Here is a 24,402-nt window from a genome sequence, read left to right on the forward strand (position 1 = left end):
TTGCTGCTGAGTCCACCTGCAAAGTGACCAAATGCAAACATCTCCCACCAAACAAGGCATGAGAGCGTGTTCTCACTTGAGGAGAAAACCACTGAATCCCCAACCAACAGCTCAGGCAGGCCTCCTCCTGGGAACAGCAGCTTACTGTTGGAGCCAGTGAAGGGTAGAAAGGAAAACACTCAGCAGGGCTGCCGTGCCCGGTGCTTGACCAAAAAATTGGGGTGCAAGGTCTTTGCAGGCAGATAAAGAAAAGCCATCAGTAGAGCCTCAGAAGCTGTGGGCCTCAAGATGGTGGTGGATCAATCACAAGGGACAGACTGGCTAATGCCACTTGGACACAGGCTGGGGACTGATCACTCCTGGCCGGGTCACCTGGGTGAGCAGGTCTAAAGTCATGACCCCAGGTACTTCCCTGATGATGCGTCCGAGTGCATCAAGACATGTATGTAACAAACATATATGTTTATTTTACATGCTGCTGAAAAACATTGCGAAAAACACCTCTGAGGCTTATGGGAAATGGTGTTCTTATCATCAGGACTGACCTCGTTGGATTGTGGGTTGGACTGTCAGGAAAAGTCTCTGTGGGTTAATCACTTCAAGCAACTCTTTTCATGTTGTCACATTGTGATTTGATGCATTGTTATGATAAAAATATTGATTATAGTCTGCACAATAGAGGGCCCCCGGGAGCTCAGGCTGCCACCGCTGGCTGGCTGGCAGCCATTAGCCCACCTGTTGAAGGACTAAGCTATGTTAAGCACACAGCCTGGGCTCCTCATTGGCCCAGGAGGAGACTGTCTCCTCATCCTCACCCCCCACCCCATCATTCTCCACCCGCGCTTTCTCCCTAAAGCTCCCCGAGAACAGTGGAGGCAATATTTTGTGACAGAATCTCTCAGACTATTAGGCACCCAGAGGCACCTCTGGGAGGAATCTCTCTCTCTCTCTCCGGCTCGCTCGCTTCTCCTGGCTACACAGCTGTTATCTCTGGGAGATGAACACTCACACACAAACGCACACAAGAATTCCCTCATGCACATTCACCATTCAGCAGCACACACACACACACACACACACACACACACACTGCCTCTGGCAACAGTAAACTCGCCTTTTCTTTATTCTGCAATATTTCACTGCAGCAGCTACAACAAAAGAATCACAGCGATGCATAAAGTTAAAGACATGCAGCTGCTGCTGCTGCACGGACTGTGTGTGCAACAATCTTAACATCTTTTAAAATGATGTTAAAATGGACTTTAACCCAATAAACCCCACAAAACCCCACTTTAATCACAACCATGCTTTAAAAACACACAATCCACAGAATCTGAGCTAAAACTGTGACATTTCTGTTTTTGTATGACTGACTACACATTGTCTTTTTTCAGTTTTCTCTTTGTATTATGTGCAGACCTTCTGTCTACTGTAGTTTATACAGTGAGGCTGCTGTGTGATCCAGACTGCAGCAGACTAACAGATGATCCTGCCACTGGGAGCTGTGGAAACGCACCTAAGTGTTGATTTGCTGTCATAGAGGAGGCGGCCATTAAGGCTGCACCGTTCTCACCTTTGCCTACATCCACCCCAGGGTGTGTGGACGAGTAAATTCATTTTAGTAGCTCTATTGGTGGATGATGAGTCAAACAGCAGCAGAGGATTTCTCTATAAGAGCAGCTTCTGCTGCAGCAGCTCGCCCTGCCGCACACACACACACACACACACACACACAGAACAGAGCATCATTTATCAGTCTGAAATGTTCAGATAGACAACTACACACCTGTTCAATATGATCATTAATGTAATATTTACTGAAAATATGATGTTAGGATGAGCTAGCTCATGTCTCATGTTAGCGTCACATATCAAGCACAGGCTGAGGTTTGTTAGCTTTACATCATCAGCATGGTCATTTTTAGCCACTTGTTTAGGTGGAGACATCTCAAGCTGCTTAAGCCGGGCATACACTGTGCGTTTTTTGAGTCCCGATTTTTGTCGTACAGTTTTTGGGGGTAGAGGAGATTAATGTTGCACGAACGGCGATCAGATGATCGGTTGAATGTCTGATATGTTTGATATTTTTGTCGGCCCTCGTGAGAGTATCGCACAGTTTAAGCAGAGATAGGGCCTGAAGTCTGTGTTTTTCCCTCCACTGCGCATGCGTTTGCCGAACATGCTCTACATCACAGCACCTACACGAAACTGTTTCAGATGATAACAAACATGGCGGCGCCCACACAGCATTGGACAGAATTGATGGAGGCCATGTTGGATGAGCTGAGGCAGCAACACGCAGCACAGATTGTGACTGACTGACTTTCTCTGAAACAGGAACAGCTCGGGGTTAGACATGTTTAATTTCAGGTTAAATGTGATCACCTGAGCACCTGAAGTCGCGTGCAGTGTGACCGACCATCGCACCGCACACTGTGAGCACATACATCGTGAGCTGTGACTCACATGCGTTTTATTCGTACTGTGTGAGTTGGTGTTAAACACAGACTTCCCCAAAATCGCACAGTGTATTGGAGGCTTTAGTTAAAAACTGTCCATTGGTTGGTTTGGTTCATTTCTGATGCTGCGTTAGCAGACCAACGCCATCTGAACCAACAGCTGCAACAGTCTGTGTTGGGAGGCAGGCTGTGTGTGGAGGTGCATGAACATGAGCTAGGATCCAGGGTTCTCTGTCCAAACAACTCATTCACACATTCATTATAAATCCTATATACATCCTTTATAAATAAACCTTGCCTTGCAGTGCAGTGGACTCAGGACTCTGAGGTCTGAGCCCCCTGACACCACAAGCTGTTGTGTTTTCACCCGCTGAGATCATCTTAAATCCTTCACAGTTGCTATTTACTGCCATTTATTCTCTATCATTGTGCAGCCCAGACACACACACGCACGTTCTGCTTTCAAAGACTGAAATATCGACTTCATGTTTGCATGGTGAGAACGAGCTGCTCAAACCAGATTATTTTTAACGCGGCAGTTTTTTACAGTGAATAACAGCTTTTTTTTCATGCGGTAACGAGATGCTTGTTATGAGAAACATTCCACAGAAAAACACACTAGTCAGTGACCTCCAATCATATCCTCACACCTTCAGGGAGGAGAACTTCATAAACTAATGGATGAATCGCCTCGCTTATGTTTTTTTTCTTCTTTCTTGCTCATCTCCCTTTTTGGCTCGCCTCTTCACAATTAAGTAGCCTGGAGCCGAGCGCGGCGCTTTCTCTGACAGCTCTTTCTCCTCTTTATGGCTCTGTGTACGAGGCTGTTGATTTATTCAGCTGTATGTCGCAGACAGAAAATGACTGTGTGGCTTATTAATCCTCGGTCATTAGGAGATCATGGCTGGTTAGACTGAGGTCGTTTGCTGAGTGGGAAACTAAACATGTAAAGGCAGTCAGCGGCTTTTATGATGACATTATTTTGTTCTAATCTTATTTTCTCTTTTTCTGGATTTGCAGCTTAATACTCACAGAAGGGTTCAAGTGAACCAAAGCAGAGTTCAGAGGGGACGGCTGCAGACTCGTTATTGGTGAACGCTGCTTCCTCATTTGAACCCAGTCGTCAGATTCCCCTCCTCAGCCACAGGTTTCATTCCAGCCTCCTCTTCCTCAGCTCTCACAGAGGTGTGGTGATACATCTGCCCCACAGAGGCTCCTCTGGGCTTCAGCTCATTTTCACATGCTTTGCTCACCAGTTGTGACGCCTCCCCAGCGGCAGGCAGCGCTTCGTTTCTGTCTGTGAGAGTGAAGGTCGCTGAGGAAACAACAAGACCAAACTCTGACCACACACAGGTGAAGGGAGACACTCTGAATCATCAGACTGACGTGGACGTTGTTTACATGTGTTGTGTACTCATGTTGGGGTGGAGTGGTATCCATACACGCTCAGATGTCACTTCCTCTTCAGAACAGTCTCGCCTGATTCGGACTGAGGGATTAAAAACAAGCAGCAACATGGCCGCCGCCAGCAGAGAAGCTGGAAACGGGCGTGGATCTGCTTGACACTGAACACTGACGTGTGTTTGAAGGAACAAAAGGCTCATTCTCATGTTTTTAAATAAATGCTGACAGAACATTAATGAAAGATGATCAGTGTTTAATAGACCAAAGTGCTGTCAGGTCTGTCACACTGGTGTTTCCACGTGTTTCTCCTCTCTGCAGGTTTCAGCAGTCAGTGAAACCAGACCTCAGAAGTCTTCTTGGATCTGTTTGTTCAGTCACACAGCAGCTCTTCAGTGTTTTTTTGGATACACTCTACACAGATTATATCCACCCATCCATCTTCAGACTGCTTGTCCAGAGCCTGGGATGTGGGGGGCAGCAGTCTAAGCAGAGACACCTGGACTTCCCTCTCACCGGACACTTCCTCCAGCTCTTCCCGGGTGATCCGGAGGTGTTTACAGGCCAGCTGAGAGACAGCGCATCCTGGGTCTCCTCCTGGTGACTCCTAAAAGCACCACTGGACACTGGTGTATAAAATATCAGTTATCACTACTCTTATATTACACAGTCTTTGGAGAACATGTACTGTAGGTTCAGGTACCAAAGCAGCTCAGTAGTGACCCTGCTGGTCAACCTGCAGCCTCACACAGGATTAAACGTTCTGTTGTTCTGTCGCTCAGCGGAGCGGTTAGCGGAGCAGATGGTGTGAGTGAGCGGCCGGTCATTTCTAAACCAATAGTCAGGCACATGGGAGTCACAAAAAAACTCCTAACACATACACAGTAGCATGTGGATGGGAGCAGGATAAGCAGCGAGTGAAGGAGATGGAGAGTAAACCCACAGCCCTGCAGCCTATTTCTGCAGACAAGCTGTTGTTTAATATGAGTGCAGCAGACGCCGGCCCCACGACAGTCATTCAAACCTCCAGAGCCCGCTCCACTGGAGGAGGCGCACAGACCTCTGCTTCTCCTCGGGTTCCTCACACACCTCTGTCTGACTCTCTGAACAGAAGCAGCAGCCAGAGGTGCTGTCATCATCATATTAATGCTTAAAGCCTGCGTCTACAACCTGTTGCTGTGAGAGGATGGCTGCTTCCTGCTCTCCGCTCCAGATGCTGCTGATTGGTCTGCATCCTGTCGTCTGGAACCACAGGACGTGTTTTTCTTTAGTCTCATTCAGAGTTAAATTGTTTCATGTTGGATTTTTTTTGACTCTGAGGAAATGAATTCATCCATGTTTTTTGTGGCTGTCCTACCTGAGTGGGTCTGATGCTGTCACATGACCAGATCACATGACCAATCAAACAGCTTCTGATCATTTATAAGTAGACCCTTTTTCAGGTCTGAAGGTGACGTACAAATGAAGCTGAAGGTGGCACTTTGTCAGTTTCCAGGGTGAACTACAGACTGTAAATAAAGATGGATGACGTGAAAATGAAGCCAAAACATCTGGACTGCCCCCTGCTGGCTGGCTGCATCATAGGTCAAAAAACAGGTTTATGTTTTTATTTAGCTGTTGCTGGATAGAAAAGTAGGAAATAACATCATGTAGGCAGCAGAGCAGCCAAAATGCAAAAAGCTGAAGGAAGGCTGTGAATGGGTGTTTGAGCAGAATAGAGGCCTCTACTGGGAAAACTCTGGTTTGAAGATGGCGTTGTCATGCTCCCCAGTTAGTGTTATTAACCGGGTCGGAGGCAAGGAGGCGGAAACAAGGACCACGAACTGAGAATTGAGGAGGAAGAAGAACAATCTCTGATCAACATGCTTAGGTCCTACTGGATGGAGCAAACGTGTATTTACACGCAGCACATCTGGCCCACTGGCACACTGTTTGTGTCAGAATTTGTGTGTGTAAATTCTGACCTAGTTTTTAATTTCCCCTTCATTGTATAAACCTGAGTGAATAGAAGTTCAGAGCGAGAGCTGCGTTTAAACATCTGAACAAGCATTCCTCTGCTGGTGACAGGGTTGTTTAGTGTTGCAGTCTACTAGCCCGATATCACAGATTCTTTAAGCGAACCCTTTAGTGAACCATTTCAAACTGAAAATGTTCTAAAAACATGCGTCTTCTCAGCTCTTTGTGAGGAAATAAACCCATTCTAAAACAAAGAGATTGGAGCTGCAGGCCCGTCTCCTGCTGGTCCCCACAGGACGCCTGTGTAGTCCTGCAGTATTCATGTCAGGTGCTGCCGTGGCCCCTCTGGTCCATATTAGAAACAGCTCCACATCTGGCAACACCATTATTTAGATGTTAAATGTGTGTGTGTGTTTAATCCCCTCTGACAGGCTGGTGGAACATCTCATGCATCCCTGGCTGTTAAACACTGGAGGTATGTAATATTCATCCAGCATCCAGCATTGACTCCCATCCACCGTCACAACCACACTAATACACAGGCACAATAAAAGCTGCATTAAAGGCGGGAGGCGACGGCGGCTTCACGCTGATGCTCGGACACATGTGCTGCAGAGAAAGGTACTGAAAGCCGCACATGAAGCAGCGTTATTTGTTTCGTTTTCCTTCTCCTGCTTTTCCCCCTCAGTCTCCCTTTAGCTCCCCCCTCTCCTCCCCCTCCTCCCCCTCCTCCCTCATCCTCCTCTCTCTCAGTGGACGCCTGTCTGCAGCTTGTTATCCGTTGGCGTGAGGCGGAGTGTGACAGTGTGATAATCCATGCCGATGTGTGCCGCTGACCCTGTGATGTGCTGCAAGACCTGCCCGCCTCTATTCCTGTGTGTGTGCTCACCACTTTAAACATCTTCCACCCCTCTTTCCTTGGATGTTTGTTCATTGTGTGTGTGTGTGTGTGTGTACATGAGTGTGCATTCTGCATCCAGATGCTTCTTTCTCTTATCAGGTGTGCGCTGCTGATGCATATGTGGCTTCAATCAGCCGGGATGTGAGGGAACGGAGTGTTTGATATGGGACCTGTGTGAGGCGTCGTGCAGGCCGCACTCACACGTTTAGCCGAGCTCAGACCTGAGGATCTTTTCTTCTTCTTTTTTTCTTTTTATTTGACATGTAGCTCAGTCCACCGGAGGGAGAGAGGGAGGACGACGCGCCTGTCAATCACCACCTGCACCAGCCGGATTTTACATCGTAGGCTGATGCAGCTCAACATAGAGTGAAAAAAAAACAGATCCAGGTAGAGCACTCTGATTAACCAGCTGCATCCTGTGGACCACCAGTGGTTAAGTAAAAGTACAAATACCCAGCAAGATATATACTCAAGTAAAAGTAGAAGTGCTCCATCAACAATCCTACTTAAGTAAAAGTCTTAAGTACTTTTAAATGTACTTAAAGTATTAACAGTAAAAGTACTCACACACTGAATATATATGATTGATTTCCATTGCAAAGGATCTGAACAGGTTAAAATAATCAAATGAAAATGGAGCATGTGTAGTTAATGTCCATGTTCAGTCCAGAAGCAGCTATGGACAGGTCTGTGTGTCATGAGGCCTGCTGTGGGCATCAAGTGAACAGAGAGGCTGCTGATAACAAACAGGCATTCAGCATGTTTACTGTGTCAGTGTTCCTGCTGTAGATTCATGTGATGATTCATGTTCATCAGACATTCATGGATGGACCTGTGTTAGCAGACAGCAGCTAACTAGTTAGCTAACTGAGCCAGAGCACCGGCATCATGACTGAGGCTCATTATAGAAACACAGCTGGCAGCGTGACACCAGCTCCATGCAGAGTCTGACCTCACATCAGTCCAGCACTGTGTTCATCACATGGAACAAGGAACTACAGACACTGGAGACATGTAGTGGAGGAGAAAGGACAGGTAACAGCTGCAGCATGGAGTCAGAGGAGAAAGTATGTGCTATTATTCTACATACACAGTGTGTGTCTGAGATGTAGGGTTTAGTGTCACAGGCTCATCACAGCTTTGGTCAGAAGAACACAATATAAGTTTTACAAATACACAGGATTCCATTGGTCGCCTGTGATTGGCTGGTTTAATGTGCACCTTGAGCCAATCAGCTGTCAGGCTGCAGTCGTCCTGTATCTGTTCTGATCTGTATTCAGCTGGCTTCGAAATGACCTGAGTCCTGTTTTAAGTGTCGAGGCTGCAGCTTGCGGTCTCTGCTAAACCTGGACTGCACTGCAGAACTGTCTGCAGCTTCCAGCCGCCCCGACGTGCAGTGTGAGTTAACACAATGGACAGGATTAATAATAAATGCAGCGTCAGCCCAGCTCTAGCTGCAGCCAGGACCACGGGGAAACATCTGCAGGGACGTCCAATCAGAGGGAACCGGCACTTTAAACAGGAAGACCTCCACACTAACCTCTGAATATATAAATATGACCCAAAACACCAGCAGCTTGGAGGAGTCTGAGTCCATTCCTCAGTACAGAGCAGCTTCAGTTCTGACATGTTGCTGGGTTTCCTCACATCAACTGCTTGTTTCAGCTCCTTCCATCTCAGGAGGATTAACGTCAGGACTTTGACTTCAGAACATGAACTCTGTTCTTGAACCGTTCTGTTGTAGAACCACTCGTGTGTTTGGGCTCGTTGTCTTGCTGCTCTTCCTCTTCCAATTCAGCTCACAGACAGATTCCTCTAGAATTCACTGCTGTCATTCAGAACTCACTGATCCATCAGTGATGGCAGCAGAACAGGCCCAAACCATGATGCTACCACCACCAAGTCACGATCCTCAGTTCACTTGGTTTTGTTTAAATCCTTAGTTTTCCTGGCTGTTTTAGGGTATTTTATTTAGTTGTTTCCTGTTTTACGTTGAAAGGATTTGGGCATTTTGTCGGCTTTATTCATGAAGAGCTCATCTTTTGTGTGAATGTTTGCCTCGTCGTTTGCGTTCGGGTCCTTCCAGAACTTCATGCTTCACAGATGGGACGGGGTTCTACTGCTGGAATGAAGAGCTTCTTCTCTGCAACACCTGAAGAATCTCTGCTGTTTAAATAGAACAGGGCATTGAACACCACAGTCTGATCCCATCTGGACACACTGATGCTAATTTCATCCTCAAATTATCTGCTAATCTCTGATATTATGCAGAAAAATAGAGAAAAACTAAACGGCTCTCAAACACAGCACCACGGTCACATATCAGTATGTATTAACCCATTAACAGAAGCTGTTCTAGTTTTATTCTTAGACGTTTGTTTCATCATGTATTTCCCTCTCTTCACCTTTTTAGCTACAGTAATCGAGATTTTTTTTTTATTTCATTACACTTATTATTATAAATTCATTTCCAGCCGCACACACTCGAGTCCGTCTGACGATTTAATTAGATTTGGAATGTCCAGCTTTACATTGGAGCTAATAAAAACACACACACGGACACACACAGAGCGAACTAAACAGGAATAGAAATCTGGTTATGGTTATTATCGTCATGGAAACCAGCTGATGGAAAGTATAAACCAGCCTCTCCCTCCCTCTCTCCCTCTCTCTTCAGGCTACTGTGAGAATCAGCCCCAAGTAAAGGTATTACTTTGTTGGACTGGTTCCAAGTGTTCCCTACCCCCTCCTCACACACACACACACAGCGCATCATGTTGAAATTTCCATACACACTCACTCAGGCATGGTGTTAGGTTCAGACACACAAATACATGAGTTTATTCACACACACAAACCCTCGTCCACTGCACAGCGCCTCACAGTGAAAATATAGCCAGAGCTCCCTCTGCTGGTGGCAAGCGTCCCTGCATCTTCCCAACATCAACACCATCACCATCCGCACCATCACCGCTGTCATCAGACAGCAGGATAATGCAACATTTAACATATTGAACTCTTTATTATTCTGCACACTTCCTTATTTAGCAATGATCTAATCGGCCAATCACAAGGCAGCAGCACAGGTCAGGAAGTTGAGCTGATGTCAGAATAATTAAACGGTCAGTGTCTTAAAACCTTTTGTTTATTTTTGGAGGCCTATATGTTATTGATTTATTTTTCACGTCAGCCCCTACAGGCCACGGAGGGAACTGCAGTTTTTAACACTTCCAGCTCCAGTGACACCACAGCACAAAGCAGCTAGGAGCTAACAGCTAGTCTGATCTCTGCCATGGCTCATGTTGGCGTGCACAGAGTGAAGGATTGTGGGAATTCAGTCAACACGGTGACACACAGAGACACATGTCAGCCACTGGTAATGAGCATCGAACAGCGAGGACCACGACAAAGACTGGCTGCACATGACTTGAAGCTGTACCTGCAGACAGCATGGCTTCATGGACCCTGTCGGACCTGTGTGTGAGGAGTCCAGCCTGCTGCTGCTGCTGCTGATGGTGCTGCTGCTGGCGGTGTAATGGTGTGTGGGGAACGTTTTCTTGGACGCTCCCGGGCCATTTAATACCAGTCGACACAGCCTGAGTGTTTGCTGCCAGCCATTAGCGTCCTTTAATGGTCACTGCCATAAAGACGGGAACATTCAAGAGCAGCAGAGGAGGCTGCAGACACCGTGTGATGAATCATCATGTTTCCAGCGTCATGCCACCAGGAACAGAAGCCAAGTCTTTACAATCACATGTAAGCAGATGAGCTGAAGACAGAACGAAACGACCCACACATGGAAGCAGCTCTCAGTCCCTGTTCACACCCCGCGTTAACCAGGTGAGGCGCCATTAAACTCCGAAACACTGAAACGCTTGCTTAACAAACGCTAAAATTACATCATTCATAACAGGCAGAATCATCCGACAGTCCTTGAACACATCATGCAGCACACATATGCAAAGGGTTAAACATCTGCAGCATGTGGAGCTTCAACTTTATGGAGAATCTTTAATAAAAATATTTTGTGTGTCATTCAGAACAAAGGCGCGTTCGACGTCTCTCCACCTGTAGCCAGATTGTCCTGTTTCCATAGCGATGAGGCCTGAACCTGCTCAGAATGCATTCACACCTGTCCACATATAATGTGATCACCCAGGTGTCCTTTATTAACTGATGCACTTTGCTGTGTGGTTGTGCAGTCATAATCCAAACGAATAATTAACCTATAAGCCGAGCTCTTCGCTCTCAGACATGCACTCCGTGTTGTTACCTGCTGCAGCCGTTCAGGGTGGATTTAAACCGTGTCTGCACAGTGTAACATAAAAAAGCTGTAAAGAGGTGGAGGAGGCGGTCATAAAAGAAATACTGTTTACAAAAATCATGCACGCGGGAACACAATGCACACACACACACACACACACTAATCTGTCTGCACACACTCACACCTGGCAGTGACAGTATCTGGTGCTCTTCGTTAGCGCCTGGTTAGTAATCAGGCCCAGATGAAGGAGCTGTTAATTAAATGTAATCACATCGGATCCTTATGGCCTAACGCCACCCGTACACGGCTGTCTCTCATCCCGCACAGTTGTCAAACAACACAAGACACATGGCTAAACCCTGAGCGACATCACGCCGGCTGCAGACGCACTTCAGCCTGAGCCCTGAGTTTTACGTTTCAGACGTTCGGCAGATGCTCGTTTATCCAGGCGGGCTTACATTAAAGGGATTGGAAATTTTTATTGCAAATGCCCGCTGAAGAGAAATCACAGATGAGGATTTGAAGTCTCAGACTCTGAGACAACAGTAGTGAAGAATATATCATTCATCTGAACTGAATGATGAAACGCCGCTCAGCGCCTGCAGGATGTAGAAAAAAAAAACTGCCAAACATGTTACCTGATTCAGCTCTGAGACATTTCCTTTAAATGTCTCAGGAAGGAAATCAACAAGATAAACAGGAAAAACCTTTTATCCACAAACGGAAAACACATTCATGTGTTCATTAAATATGACCTTTTGTTCAGAATATAAGACGAGCCCTACTCTTTAAGATATGTCTTTATAAAAATAATATATTGCATATTTTTCACACAAGTATGTAAGCCTCAAGTGGACACTAGAGGAACTGCAGCACATCATGACCACGTGTTTTAATGCCTAACATCAAAGGCCTCCTGGGAGGACGGGTTGACTCGGACGGTTTGTATTTCGTTTTTGTAGTAAACTCAGCTGAAGTGTGTGTGCTGCCGATCATTGTGTAACATGCTTTGGAGATGGCTCAGTGACCGTGTGTCACCTGGGCCAGTGGTTGATGGATAACATTCTCTTTGCAGGTTGCTGTCCTCTCTCCTGGTGGTGTTGTGTGTTGTTTTTGTGGGATTGCTGCATCGTGTGTTTGTGTTGATGCGTCGCTGGCTCCTTCTTCTTGTGAAGATCTTGCAGTTCATCTTCACTTCGTCTAAGATCACTTTCAGTTCCCTTGGTTTAGCTTCATGGACACAGTTTGCTAGGTCAGCTTTAGAGACATCCTTCTAACACCTGCAGCTTTGTGACTTTTGGACCCTGACCACGTGTATGTGATGCACGTGGTGACCATCCTGGAACTGAATGGCTTGGTGCTGAAGCTCCCTCCTGTATTCACCGCGTTCTGGAACCCGTGGCGACAGTGTTGGGCAGAGGGTGGTGGACGTTGTCCAGGATGGACAGTAGCTTGCCGGAGGTCCACAGATGTTAAGGAGTCCAGTCCTGCCCCTACCAGAGAAGCAGTCCCTCATCAGCCTGTCCAGTGGTGTCCCTCTTCTTCAAAAGAGGACACACACATGACATCTGGAGCAGCTTCTGACACATGTTAAAAGACCACAGTCTCCTCAGGAAGTGGAGAAGGCTTTGACTCTCATTTTGTAAAGGGAGTCTGTGTGGGTGGACCTGTCATCCAGACCCAGGTACTTCTAGGTGTGGAACACCTCTACACAGATGGCCTTGATGGATCCAGGCTGCAGGGGGGAATCCTGGGCCTCCAGAAGTCATTGAGTAGCAGTGTGTGTGTGGAACACACCTAAAAACATGGATATGAATGTGGCACTACACAAGCCAGACTTGTATCAATAGGAGCTGTGAGAGTCAGTGGAGATCACAGCAACGACTGCACCATCATCACCCAGTCAGCCGTCAGATGAGGAGGGGGGGGTTCATCGTCTTTCAGCGTCACACAGGCGTCTCTGCTGCCACACCGTGTTGATTACAAACAGCCTGCGGGGGTCAGAGCCTTATGGGAAGAGGATTTATTTTTCCATGATGGGTGAGTGTGAGAGGAGGAGGAGGAGGAGAAGAAGCCTTTCACACTCCTGAAGGCTGTAGTCATGCATAAGCAAAGCCCTGTGAAAGCATGTTAGCTGGAGGGAAACAGGCCTGAATGTCAGACAACATAATTAGAGTCGCAGTAAGACGGAAACGTACGCCTGACTAACGGGATGTTTGGAGATTGTGTAATAAAAATGGCCGTTATCCCTGATGTCATCGAAGCAGCTGAGTCTGAGCTGCTCTTTGAGTCTAGGTTTTGAAAAATTGAAATTACCTCATGAGACAGTGAGACAACATTAAACGCTAACACATCAGGCGCCATTATTATTTTGTACAAATACGAATGATCCGGAGGACCATGGAGTGTGTCTGATGGGATGGTTATGGACACTTTAAATGGTTAAATATACCCACATGTATTATTTATCCCCCACACCGCTGCCCATCTCTTCCTTCACTCTGACAATTTAATTATAGAATCATCAAGTCTGGTCATACACAAATTAAACTGAATAGAAGTGTCAGAGGACGGACTCTAATGAACAAACAATCCTTCCGTCATAAATTACAGCGTTCTAAGTGGAGCTGTCTGCATGAAAACTGCAGCGTTTTTTATCTTGTTTCTACACACTGTTTGATCAATGCGGCATGCAAACACGTTTGCTGCTTTCGCTTTGGGTTTATTCTGCAGCAGCGTCCTCCTCCTGGACAGAGGAAGCCATCTTTGTTCTCCTCCTCGCACCATAAAGCTGTCAGGACCTGTCAGGTTTTCTTGTTGATGAAGAGTCTCAGTCATCCAGGTCATTTTCATTCAAAGGGGTTGAAGTGAGACATCTGGACCTATTGCTTGTTGCTCTTCCTCCTCCTCCTCCTCGTCCTCCCTCATGTGTCTCTGAATGTCACGCTGGTCCCTCCTAAAAAAAGGAGGCTGTTTCCAGGTAGATTTAAAAGTTAAAAACTACTAAAGCTAATCAGGTTGTCGTTTAAAACCCTAAAGCTAATCAAGTAGCTTCAGTTGTTAAAGCTGGTCAGGTAGTTTTCACAGTTGAAGCTAACAAGGCGAATTCCTCATTCCTGGCGTCACTGGGAAGCAACCTAACTCTGTCACTGTTGTGTTGGTGTGTTTGCCAGGATGTGTCGTCCACATAAACCTAAAAACTGCTTTAATCTTTAGTTTCATTAACTCTTTTTTGAGCTTCCATCTGTGTCTCTGAGCCATGCAGTGAGGTTTTATCCAACCAAGAAGATTCATCCCGCACAAACGCTCAGAAACATCAGTGAAACTCTGGAGCCGGAGCGACATAAAGAGACACACAGACACAGAGCGAGGGAGGCAGAGAGGCTGGCTAAAGGAGCAGTCAGATTTATGGCGGTGTGAAGGTGAGATAGATGGCTGTTTGACCAGTGGGCTGCTGAAAATGGCCGAGCAGCCCTTTATGGTCCAGGAGAGAAAATGAGGCAGCTCTCCCACACCTATCCATCAGAGCCATTTAGTGGCTTGCTGGGGCCCGTAAACGCTTCTGTGTGTGTGTGTGTGGACATTAGACTATTATAGCTCTCCTGTCTTAATGGGGACCAGCAAGCTCAATCATGGAGGATGTGAGGCTGCGAGGTGAAAGGTGAAGCTTCAGTACACAAGTGGAGCAGGCAGGCAGCAGATAGTGATGCTGTTGTTAGGACCTGTGGTCAGACTGTGATGCACCGCTGATAAAAACACGGCAGGCGGGCGTCTGCAGGCTCTGCAGGTCCAGGTCAACAGCAAGGATCTGGACTACACCCTGTCACTGATGATGCTCCATCCTCAGCACATACTCATCACACTCACGGAGCTTGATCGGGATTTTCATTATTGTGTTTTTATCAGAGGTGAAGTACAAGAAAACAAATGGTCTTTGAACGCATCATATCTGATATAATATTGTGTAAAAGATCAAATCTAACGTATATTGATATTTAACAGTATTTTCCAGACTATAAGTTGCATTTTTGTTCATCCTTTGGCTGGGTGTATGGTATGCGACTTAGACTCGGGTGCGACTTATATATGAAAATATATAATTTCACGTTTGTTATTTTCACACTGACAGCCACTAGAGGGCACTCTAGGCCTGTCTACCTCTGGAGTTTAGAGAGTTTTTCACAACGACACAGAGGAAGAAGAATTTAATGGATTTAGTGATTTGGAGTGAGATCGAGAGTTTGATAAATTCGTTTTGTTGCGTTCTTTATGCTATAGTTATCTAAATAACTGCTAATATGTTACATAAAGGACAACTGATGTAGCTGAACAGCCATCAATGTGTTACGTTAGCATAATGCTAATGCTGTTACGCACAGCATATGCTATTAGCCTACCATACACCTTGTGTGCGATTTATACTCCGGTGCGACCTATAGTCCGAAAAACTTCAACAAAAAAAACCTAAAAACTAAATATCATTCACTCCTCAGGAAGCCATCATTCACAAGACTTTGAATTTTACGATGGTCCTTAAATGCATCATGTGATTCAATTCAGTAGAAACGTAACACAATCTAAGCTTGAAATTCAAGATGTCTCCATTAACAATTTGTCAGAATGACAATAAAAATCTTTACAAAATAAATAAAATAAATAAAAATACACATTCATAGGAAGCCATGAGTCACTCACATGTAACCAGGCATCACAGGCGTGTGATGGAAAGCACACATGGGAGCAGCCTTTACATGACGAGGATTCAGTGAATTCAGTAATTGACTCAGAAAGTCTTTATTTCCTCAGCCTTCACTGACTGGAGTCAACAATACAGCTGCAGATGAAGACGAGGCCGTTTCCCCGTGACGTGGTAATAAAGGCAGAAACACGGGGAACTGGAGGGAGCTCTGGCTGACTAGTGGAGCGTCAGGCTGATTGACTGGCTGAATTGATGTTCAGTCTGTTATTTTGCTGTGTCGGAGACCCTTGTTCCACTAATAGTGCCATTTGTTCATGCAGGCAGTCCGCCGATCAATAGATGGAGAGCGATATTAGCAAACCCCCTCCTCTGATCACAGGGGACAGCCTGGTACACAGCACTGCTGCATTTCACTGCAGCTTTGAAGGAGGGGAGAAAATGTACGAACATACGAGCAGAGCCAGAGACGATGCAAGCTTATTTATTCGAATTATTCATATACTGTAGATACTTGCATCTTGTACAGTATACATTTGTATTTCTATCTATCTATCTATCTATCTATCTATCTATCTATCTATCTATCTATCTATCTATCTATCTATCTATCTATCTATCCATCCATCCATCCATCCATCCATCCATCTAGTGGTGAACAGATGCTAAAGGCTAATGCATACTACTGTCTCATTCCAGATCCACCCCACAGAGAAGAAGCTGCAGCACATGACTCAGGAAATGTAAGGCCCCATGTTTAAAAGTCATGTGACATGATGCACAAGCAGTTGGAGAATATATTCTGACAAATCAGTGAAGTCTCCTCTCTGTTAGAGCCTTACTGTTTCACTGATGGGTTAAGGAGTCACCAAATCTTTGCTTTTTTTGCGATTTGTTTTCGTGCTCACAGTCACTGTGCCTACACGAAATTGTTACAGATAATAACAAACATAGCAGCGCCCACGTGGGGTTGGACAGAGGTGATGGAGGCTATGTTTGAGGAGCTGTGGCAGCAACACGCAGCACAAACTCTGACTGACTGTTTCGACGTGGTTATTATCTGGTTCAGTGTGATCACATGATCACCTGAAGTCATCACCTTACAGTGTGAGCACGTAAATCACGAGCTTTGACTTTGATTCCTCTCACTATACACACAAATGAGGGTGGTCACCATTGTAAAGTTGATGAGGAATACTTCAGGGTCTTGGCTTCTTTACTGGAGGAGTCCAGTGGACGGCTGCCTCACATCGTCCTACTTCAATAATTACTGAAGACACATCACGTCTGACCCTTCCCATATAACTTCAAATAATAGCCCGGGCATTTATTTGCCTAAATCGCAAAATTGTCCCTGCTTATATTTGGGGCAGGCCTTAAATTATTCTGGGGAAAAAGCCATCCAGAACTAGCTGAAAAGTTCTCGACACCCCTTCCATCATTAATGTCATCGGACATTTCTTTAGCCTGGTTTATGTGTCTCTATGACACCGTCACACGTTGGCATAAATTGTTTTTTTTATGAGAAAATAAAATGAGAAAAATCCGACCCGGCTTATAATTAAGGCCTGCATTTATATGTCCAAATCCATAATCGAACCAGGCCTGTAAACGGGACAGGCGTCAGTTCGGGACTTGGCTATTATTTGAAGTTTTACGGTAATAAGAATGACACGTTACAGACTTTAATTGTAGCACAATTACACTTTATGTGATGATTAAAGTTAAAGCTTCTTCCCTCAGCGTCTGCTCCTGGCTGCTCAGGTCAGGGCTGGTGTGTTCTTAACAAAACATCTTGGAGTCAGAGAGTCCTCCTAACAGCTCACCTGCCACAGAACCTGCACCACTTCCAGCTCTGCCTTCATTTATGACACCCAAAAAGAAACCATCAGTGGGTTGTTTACTGGGTGTTCTGTTAAAATTCAGTAAGCCATAAAGTTGGATATTTTAACCTGGAGGTTTGTGGGACTCACTTTTGGATCCAGCCTCAAGGGGACACTGGAGGAACTGCAGTTTTTGGGGATTCATTTTCTCAGCATCAAATGTTGAATGAATGAAAATCTCTGTTGCAAATTAGTAGAACAATTTGTTAGAGGCAGGAAAGGCGATTGTCTCCCTGTGCTCTGCTGTTTGATTGCAATATAAAAAGAAAGCACAGATGAGACGAGGCAGCGCAGCACCTCCCCAACAATTGTCTGGAGCTCAGTCGTCCTGCCCTTCTAAAGCTAATAACACAATAAACCTAATCTATCCTTAATGCAATCACATCTATTCAAATCTAATCCTATCCCATACTCCTAATTGGATCTGGTGGATCATGTTACACCCTCTGGCTGCCTGGTTGTCATGGTGATGGGTGGAGGATACACGCCGCATTCATGCTGTGCAACCTGCACAGCAGTTAAAGTGCATGATATATGTAATTTATTCTTTCTTTCTTTTTGTCCTCTATTGATGCCTCTATTGTGATCGATCAGATTTATATTGGGAAGTGACGTTTGTGTTAAAGGCCAAGCTGATGCTGATGACTCCCAGGACACTGCCACAGGGAGAGAACTGGACCAAACACCCCTGGAACTATCTGCAGACACAAACATCTGTCTGTATTCACATTCAACGTGTGTGTCAAGCATCTCTCTTCTGGTGGGAGGTTCTTTTCTTCCTGTCTGAGTGGCTGGGCATGGTTTCCACACCTGGGCCTCATACATTCATCACTGCAGCTTATATGCCCTGGCATGGCTCTGGTTAACTTTCTCACCGCTGTGTTCTTCGATGTACAGTTTTTTCGTAGGAGTATTTCCAAGAGTTTAAATCGAGGCAACTGGACTCAAAGATTGTTTTTGGAAGACGTTTCGCCACTCCCCCAAGTGGCTTCTTCAGTTCTGAGTAGGTGTATTTGAGATTTTTGCTAGTGTTCTGGTGCTCAGCGTACCTCCAAGACTCCCCTCTCAGTGTCTCCTCTCTTCCAGCCAGTAGCCGCCGGCCAGCTAGCCCAGCCACTCATCCACTGTTCCACCGGTGGGACTGTTGACTTCCTCCAGCCTTTGGCTAACTACAGACACTTGTGACCTTATCCCTGTCTGGGGTCTGCTTCTGGGTCCCGCTAAATCTAAGCTAAGCTAAACATGACAGAAGCCTCTAGTTTGTCTGTTCCTGAGACTATACCCTCCAGAAACACACAGTTCAATGTTGTATCATTCATTAAAAAGTATTACCTCATTAGTATCAACCACTGTCACCACTGTTAATGTGTGTGAACCACTACATGTCTGATTATTACAGAACACACACGTCTCAGTGTGATTGACAGCTGCGTGACACCAGTGTTAACACAGACAACCATGACCCCATCAGTTCGAACACAGTCCTATCAATTAGCAGGCCGGGCTGTGACACACATCCACGTTTGGTGTGAAATCGAATGTTCCGTGTGTTTTTAGACATTTATGGATTTCTCATTACGATCATTCATGTCTGAATTTCTCCGCAGGGCTGTGCAAAATTTCTGATCACTACTAATTCCACACTTTACTGATTGATTGCCACGCTGGCCTGGAACAACAGGAGGTGAGATTTTAAAGCCGCCGCCTCACTCTCTTTCTTCCTCCGACCTTTTGTCTCACTCCTCCGGGCTCTCACTCTCTGCCTGTGAAACTACATCTCCAGCCTTGTAAATAATTTAAGTCTCAATATGATGTATTTAATTCTACTCAGAAAAGGATATGAAAATGTAATAACATTTGCATAATTGTGCATTAATTATACATTCAGTAGTTTTTAATGAGTTAAGCAGACTTTTGGAGGCAGCGGATCCCGTCGACGGAGCGAGGCGAGGTCAAGTGCTAATAAATCAGGCGGCGGCAGAGCTGTAATCGGAGAAAAGGACCGGCATGAATCTAGAGCAGCGAGGGAGACAGAGGGAAAATGATCCCATGCGGATGGATGGAAACCACATTACACACTATCACTGTGCAAAAAAATGAAGACCAGCAGGTCTAGCTGCTCCTGTGAAAATAAAAGCTGTGAGGTAATGCTATAAATTTGTTGTAGGTGTGATTGCAAGTTCTGAACCCTCACCGCAAGCAGGTCCCCTTTATTGTAAACAGCAGACTTATTAGCTTGTTGCTTTTCTATAATTTCCAGAATCATGTAGATGTAAAATAATGGAGGAGCCAGGATGGAGCCCTGAGGAACTCCACGTCATTTTTGTTCACTTGGATGAAAAAAAGACACATTTATGCCATAAAATAAATAAACAAACAAAAAAAAACCCGTTTACCCGTGAAAATAACTGCAACAACACAAAAAACACACACAATATCTCTTGCTTCAGTGCAACAAAGTGATGTTAGCACAGCGAGTACAACACCTCAACACCTCAATCACATGTCGCCTCACATGATTTTAAACAAATCAAATAAAGTGATTACACATCTTTACACATTTTAGCTTAGCATTAATCAATAAACTTGTGTTTTTCTTCTCACGGATGTATGTCAAATTTATATAGTCATACTCAGAAGCAAGATAACCACCCTCACAGGCGTCACAATAAAAGCCTAAACATGTGTGAATGTTTGAAGCTGTTCAGGAAGTATTACGCCCTCTTTAGACCAAATCCAAGCTTAAACAGAACACACAAGACACATCATGTTTTCTCAGTTTATTTGGAGGAAAAACAAGCTTGCACACATTAGCAACATTATCCAAGCTGTCAAAAAAGCAGAAGTTACACAACAGAGGACCCAGAGACCTAAAAGTATCGGATCGGGACTCTGTATCGGCAGATACTCAAAATCAAATGACTCAGACTCTGACTGGAGGGCCTAAAAACCTGACCGGGACATCCCTAGTATGCATGCACAAAGTGTCCAGTGTGAGTAGACAAAGAGTGGTTGTACCTTATCAATACCAGCCAGGCAAGCAATGAGCCAGTACAGATCCAGCTTCTGACGTTTGAGGACATGAAAACATATGTTTTATATGCTGCCTGTCAGCACATACACTGCCCCCCCAACATAACACAACAGTGTGTTTACTCAAAGCGTGCTGCTCTGACTGACCCACTTCAAAGCTCCCACTGATGTTTCACTGCTGTCTGTCTGTTTGATGAGAATCAGGAAGCACGGTTTCACAGTTAAAGACAACTGCTATGGCGAATTCCTCTGCTGTGAAGATAAACGCTCAGAAGGATCCAGAAAGCCACTTTAATTAGAAGGTCTCGTCTGGACGACAGCTTCCTGTGATGGCACTTGTTCTGCCATTTTCCTCTGACTGGCTCTATTAGACTGAAATAGTGCCGTGAATATCAGCTTGATGTGGCATCAAACGTCATCAAATCCAAAAGTATTACTTTGGATATTCACCTCAGAGCGAATACATCTCAGTCACAGGGGAACAGGTCGTAGTAGATACAGATTACTGTGTATAATCTGTCAAGTACAAACTCGCTGCTTTGTTGTAAAGAGGAAGAAGATTCCTGTAACATCCTAAACTTTGTCATCTTTGTGAGAACATTGAGCGCCTGTCAGTCAGACAAGAAACTTAATGTCTCTGTGACACTAGAGGGGCTTAAATCCGTCCTCCCACTTGTTTATCTGGCACATCTCCATTTGGTGTATTACACTACTGCTCAGTGATATTTACCTTGCCCTGGGCTCTGGCCAGCAGACCAATAACACCTGGACCATTCTTCAAACCCAGGCCCACATAGATCCCCTGAATGGGGAAACGCCAATGAATCAATGTCAGCCCTGAAGCACATGGTGATGCTCTGATTGTTTGAGCAGGATTAAGAGGCCACAGGCTGTGTGTGTGTGTGTGTGTGTGTGTGAGAGAGAGAGAGCAGCAACTTGTGTCCTGGATGAGGACCAAGATTGTAGATTGCAGGTCATCTTTCTTATCAGCTGCTGAGTGTCTGGATGTGAGGGCAGCTGTGTGTCAGCGTCTGCATTTGCTCATGTGGGAGGTGATGAGGTCACAGGGAAAGCATGTTTCTATTCATGTATGATCATTTTCTAAAAAATCTCACATGTGTAGACGTCGCCATGACAACAGCAGTGTAAAACCATGTGTTTGAGTGTGTGCGGCATAATTTTGATTATAATAATGTGATCTGTGGACTCAGACGGATTCCCTTTGCTGTCTTTGTGTCTAACTTGCTGGCTGGAGCATAGAGGAGGGATGCTTCTGAAACGAGCTGCGGTGCGTCTGCTGGACCACATGGATTGATGGGGTAGCTGCCTTCAAATACAGTGTCACGTCCCAGCTGTGCCAGGGGGAGATCGGTGAGGGAAATAACATTAGACCTGATGGAAGGTGATCGCATATAGATCACGTATACAGGCGGTGGAAATGAGTTTCCTTTGCAGGGTGGCCGGACTCTCCCTCAGAGACAGGAGCGCGGCCATCTGTAGGGGGGTTTGGAATTTAGCCACTGCTCCTCCACGTTAAGAGATGGCATCATCTAATTCAGATGCCCTCCAGGCATCTCCCTGGTGGGGTGTTCTGGGCATAGACCCAGGACACACTGGGAGCATTACATCTTGCAGCTGGCCTGGGAACACATCCGGATGCCTTGGGTGTTCTGGGAGGAGGTGGCTGAGCTGCTTAGGCAACCAACCTGGATAAACGGTAGAAAATGGATAGATGGATGAAAGGTGGTCACTTAGAGGTTTTATCACTGGTGGTTTTTGAGTATAATAATGTAAAATGATAAATAACTGCACAACCACAGGGTCCGAAGAACAAAATGAAACAAATGGCCACAGAACGCAGCCATGTGAGTGATGGAAGAGCTGCTGCCTAAACAGTGTGACATTGCCAAAGCTGTTGCTGATTGGCTGGTCCACAGGACCCTTCCCCATTTAAGGTTACAGCCTTGCCAAGATGATCCACTCTCCAGACAGAGCAGGAAGATTTGTGCGTTGAAACAGCAGTTACAGTAACATGTTACTGCACCACAAAAGGGTTCGGTATTGGCCAGGGCGGTAACACACATGGATGAAGCCTCCATGATGTCACCCATACATTTCTAAAGAACCATTTTGTGCTTATGTGGGAGGTTGGTGGCGCCACAGTCCGCCAAGACTAAGTCTAGTCTTAGCTGCACCTGTCTGTCACTGAAAGTGGTCAGATCCATAGTCATGCTAAATTTTAGGGTCTTAATATAATTAAAACAAGTGAGATCTCTCACAAAAAGTGGACTTATTATTAGAGACATAGTCCACTCCAGTAGGGTCAAAAGTCCTCCAAGCTTTGCCCACGTCGATGGTCAAAACTTGACTGCAGCATCCTTTTCTAGCATCTTCAGCGACGAGAGGTTGCTGCGATGGCATTATGGTGCACAATGAAGAATCCCAGTATAAGAGCCAGTAGTAATGGTTCTCTCTCAGCCCTCAGTGTTGCTCGTCTGCCTTGTCAACACCAACAGCTGTTTTATTGTCACTTCTCTGGGACAATATAAGCCTCCTCTTCAGCACGGCCCTGTTGCATAATCGCTCGTCACTCAATACGCTGCGTGCTGCAGCTACTTACAGCACATCTGTCATTTGACAGTCTAAAGAGGACGCTAAAATGACAGGATTTGAATAGGCTGTTTTCACTGAGAGGATAAAAACTTACAGTCGCCAGCAGCCTCTGACAATAATAATCATTTCTAAACCTCCTGTCACCTGCTGCCGCAAATCTTCCAGCCTTTCCCTGCACATTTCAGTTTGATAGACGAAATAAAAATGGCAGTGTGATTGTGTCAGTATATTATTCCTTTCAGGATGACCCCCTTTTTCTGCTTTATTGTGTGATATAACTTTCTGAGGTACAGACAGCGTTTGCGGCGCTGCAGATTTATGGCTAGAGGAAGAGGTGGAAATGGGTCCTTTTATGACGGCGCCGCACCAGTCAGAACTGTCGGCCACGTGTTAAAGATCTTCAAGTATGGCTAAATTATACAGTCCAGGAAACAGTAATTACAGTCACAGGAGCATGCATTCTGAGCAGGTCTGAGTGGTATATGTGGTAATTATTGTACTTTTAAGCAACAGTTTACAGCTGCTGGGACTCAACAATATTTAGCAGGGACAGAATATTAATTGTTTTTGCTGCTGCAGCTGCATCATTTCTAAAAAACTTTGGAAACTTGTCTTCAGAGAATAAGGATGCATTCTGAGACATGTGACAGATGTCCAGGACTATACATCTGGAGTTGAGTTTTGACAGCTGCTGGGTCAGGATACCACAGTGAATCCCACTGCACCCGACCCCTGAGGGCCCACCACCCACAACTGGGTGATCAGATGACATTTTTTCGAGCTACACCCAACTGGGCCCTAGGGAAGAAGGCTCAACCACCAAGTGCTCAACAGTGAACCCCGTTATTGGTCCTGGCTTCAGAGTGGGACCCTGGGTACCCTGTCCCAGGCAAAGGACCCAGGGCTCCTTTGTCTAATTTCTCCAATTAAGGTCTGTGAATCCTTTCTGCAGCAACATGGCCTTGATACCCGGTGGCCAGACCCTCCTCTAGAGACAGGGTGAGGAACTCAGCCACTGCTCCTTCACTTTGGAAGGAGTTAGGTGTTTGGGCACCTGGTTTGGGTACCCCCCTCTGAGATGTTCCAGGCATGTCCATTCAGAGGAAGCCGTGGGGGCAGATGCATCAGGATGAACTGGAAATTTAAGATTCTATCTCTCAGCTGGCTCAGGAAGACCTCCCAGGTGAGCTTGAGCA

Source organism: Parambassis ranga, chromosome 20 (assembly GCF_900634625.1).
Source record: "Parambassis ranga chromosome 20, fParRan2.1, whole genome shotgun sequence".
NCBI classification, from domain to species: domain Eukaryota; kingdom Metazoa; phylum Chordata; class Actinopteri; family Ambassidae; genus Parambassis; species Parambassis ranga.